The 3,658-nt window shown below is 40.8% G+C and overlaps 1 long non-coding RNA gene across 1 annotated transcript in view; it reads right to left on the bottom strand.

Annotated features, from left to right (window-relative positions):
* Nucleotides 1–530: 530 nt before the first annotated feature.
* Nucleotides 531–3,658, bottom strand: part of LOC138955173 (uncharacterized) — a 5,625-nt gene continuing 2,497 nt past the window's right edge. Inside the window, exons 2-3 of the long non-coding RNA XR_011452127.1 lie at nucleotides 1,559–1,736; nucleotides 531–1,013 (exon numbers count right to left, since the gene is read on the bottom strand). This is a non-coding gene — a long non-coding RNA (uncharacterized lncRNA). The remainder of the gene's footprint in view (nucleotides 1,014–1,558; nucleotides 1,737–3,658) is intronic.

The raw sequence follows: 3,658 nt of genomic DNA, 5'->3' as shown, positions 1-3,658 counted from the left end.
GAAGCTGAAGCTGACCCCATCACCAACCTGTCCCTGTGGTCTGGAAGACCAGACTCCAGAACATGTCTTAATGACATGCCCCCAACTCAAACCGATCAGAGACAAAGTGTGGCCAGCATCAGTCCCTCTCCGCACCAAACTCTATGGGAGCAGACAAGACCTGGAAGCCACGACGTCATTCGTCTCGCAGACTAAACTGATGGTGTGACGGCGAACGCAAGAAGAAGAGAAGAAGAAGAATGTAATACACAGTATTGGCATTATAACCGTTCATTACCGGTATTTTACCGGTTGAAACGAGAAAATACCCGAACAAAATTGGCTGCTGGTATGACCTACCGGTTGATTTTTAGAACTACCCGTTTTTTTTCGCTGGTAGAACAATAACAACCAGTACTCTGGTTCCAATGACTTTTGTTCTTTCTTTATTTGGTGTTTAACGTCGTTTTCAACCACAAAGGTTATATCGCAACGGGGGAAGGGGGGGGGGGGGGGGGGGTAGGATAGAGCCACTTGTTCATTGTTGCTTGTTCACAAAAGCACTAATCAAAAAATTGCTCCAGGGGCTTGCAACGTAGTACAATATATTACCTTACTGGGAGAATGCAAGTTTCCAGTACAAAGGACTTAACATTTCTTACATACTGCTTGACTAAAATCTTTACAAACATTGACTATATTCTATACAAGAAACACTTAACAAGGGTAAAACTAAAAGGAGAAACAGAATCCGACTTAGTCGCCTCTTACGACATGCTGGGGAGCATTGGGTAAATTCTTCCCCCTAACCCGCGGGGGGTTTCCAATGACCAGTCTACTGTTTTTTTCTGGACTGTTTGCATCATAAAAGTTTGTGCACCGGTTTGAAATAATACTAAGTGCCATCACTGTTAGTGTTACACTTACCCCATCTCTTCGTCTTCGCTTTTTGAAAAAAATCCTGGTGTTCAGTGGTGAGCGGCTTTGTTCTGGTTGAAGTTCATTGAACGCAATCGTCTCCAGAACTTTATGCACTGAAAAAAAAGTTTAAGCAAATGAGACAAAAAGAAAGGGCAGATCTATAAATGTGCCATTATTTTCACTCTTTACTTCTTGAGAGAAAAACACACGCCACAGGTGTGGCCAGCTTTCGGCGTCTTTCTCTCTCTCAACTCTCCGCACATACAACCACACATGTACCCCCTACACACACACACACACAAAGTGACGCATACACGTACACAAACAATAAACATACACACAAAAACACACAAATCAACGAAGCTTGAAAACTGATAATGACCATTAAAACTTATTGTCCCTTGTGGAAAATTACAGACTTCTATTTTGCTTTCACTCTCAACTGTTTTTCAGCATGCTACAGTGGAACCCCCCTTATAAGACCTTTACAAATCTGAGAAAATCAGGTCTTAAAAAGGATGGAGTCTTAAAATGGGGTAATTAATTTACAGAGGATATGAACAGAAAGTCTTAAATGGGAGGAAGCTTTAAATTGGGGGGGTCTTAAAAGGGGGGTTCCACTGTAAATACATCTCCATCCCCCCCCTGCTCAACTTACAGGTAAACGCCAGGATGTAGTTTTCGCTCTCTGCTTGCGTCATTGTGAGGAATGCGTTCCTCCTGTCAGGGGGAAGGCGTGCGAAGGCTGTGTCATTTGGAGCAAATACCGTCCAAAGGTTTTCAATGGAGTAGCGTTCTCTCATCAGCTGGGAACATTTGTTCAAGATGGCGAGGAACTGGAAAGAAAAAGACATTGTCATTTTATCTGAACAGTTGAACCCCCCACGTGTCAGAAAATAAGGTCTCAAAAGAGACGGTGTCTTACCTAGTAAGAGTCTTAGTCTTAAGCCAAACAAAAAAATAGGTGTGGTTAAGGTAACATAGCCAAAAAAAATAGGGTAATTTTACAGAGGATATGAACAGAAAGTCTCTAATGTGTACAAATTAAACCTACTTGACAAGGAAATAAGTGTGCGACTCGAGCGCTTTCGCTTTCATTGCGTTTTCTGCACTCGGTTTTGTTTTTGTTTTGTTGTTGTTGTTGACAAATGTAATAAAAAGTTATAGGGTCGGCCCCTAAAAATAGGGTAGGTCGGGTTAAGGTAACCACACCTATCTTTTTTTTAGGCCTTACATTAAAATCAAAATATCAAGGTAAATTTATTGACTTTATGGACAGAAAATCTTAGAAATGAGGGGGAGGGGGAGAGGGGGCTAAATCACGAAAAGAAAAGACAGGAGCTCAACTGTACTAATAGTAAAGTGACTTGTGTATTAAAGCAATTATTTTTAAAGCATTTTGGTTGCTATTTTGGGAGAAAACAAAAACAAAAAAAACACTGCATACGTTGCATAAAAAGTATTGACGCTAATAGTAATACATGTGATCTTCTTCTTCTTCTGCGTTCGTGGGCTAAAACTCCCAGTCCCACGTACACTTGTGTTTTTGCACGAGTGGATTTTTATACGTGCATGACCGTTTTTACCCCGCCATTTAGGCAGCCATACGCCGCTTTCGGAGGAAGCATGCTGGGTATTTTCGTGTAATTCCTATAAATAAAACACACCGAACTCTGACATGGATAACAGGATCTTTTCCATGCGCACTTGGTCTTGTGCTTGCGTGTACACACGAAGGGGGATAAGGCACTAGCAGGTCTGCACATAATTCGACCTGGGAGATTGAACAAATCTCCACCCTTAACCCACCAGGCGAGGCCGGGATTCGAACCCACGACCTTCCGCTTTGGAGGCCTGCTAATTATTACAAGTACATACATGTATCAATTTAGCTTACACCCTATTTCGAACAAAGACCTCTGAAAATGTGAGAAAATCAGATCTTACAAAAGAGGGAATCTTAAAATGGAGGTAAATTTACAGAGGTTATGAAGAGAAGGTCTGTAAAAGTGAGGTCTTAAAAATAAAATGGAGAAGTCTTAAATTTGGCAGCCTTAAAAGGGGAGTTCCATTGTAGTTGTACACAAACCCCTACAGATTCAGGGGCCAGTGGCAGTCTTAGGCACACACAAAAAAAGTCTGTTTACGGTAACATAGGCCAAAAAAAATAGGGTCGGTAGGTGGGGATTTTTTTATTTTATTTTATTTTTTTTATTTTTCTCCCAAAAACCATATTTTTAAGTTATTTTGCCAAAAAACAAAGCCTTTTTAAATTTTTTTTATTTATTTATTTTTAATTTTTTTCCCCAAATGCCAAAAAAAAAGTCTTGGGTTGCGCGAAAAAATAGGGTCGGTCGGGATACCGTAAACAGACTTTTTTTTTTTGTGTGCCTTAGGACAGTTTAGTCTCAAAACTAGAGGGGTGGGGACATTGAGCTTCATAACCAGTTTGTCGCTATCGGCATGGGTTCGAAACCCAGGTTTTGCGAAGGATTTATTTCTCAGATTCAACTTTGTGCTGACTCATGACTCTTTCAGTCTTTTGGTGTACGAAGAACACCCCCGTTTGCACACATGAGCACGATAAATATCCCAAGCTCTCAATAAAAAAGGCTCAAGGCTTAGAAAACATGAGGACACAAATGATTCATCTCTCGTCTCTCGTTATCATGAATGATCTGGAAACTTTGAGTTGGCGAGACAAGCCTAATTACTTAATGTGTCGGAGAAGACAGTCGTAGAAGTCAAATATCACAGG

The sequence above is a fragment of the Littorina saxatilis genome, unplaced genomic scaffold, assembly GCF_037325665.1.
Source record: "Littorina saxatilis isolate snail1 unplaced genomic scaffold, US_GU_Lsax_2.0 scaffold_1978, whole genome shotgun sequence".
NCBI lineage: Eukaryota > Metazoa > Mollusca > Gastropoda > Littorinimorpha > Littorinidae > Littorina > Littorina saxatilis.
This window is presented reverse-complemented; position numbering and strand designations above follow the sequence as displayed.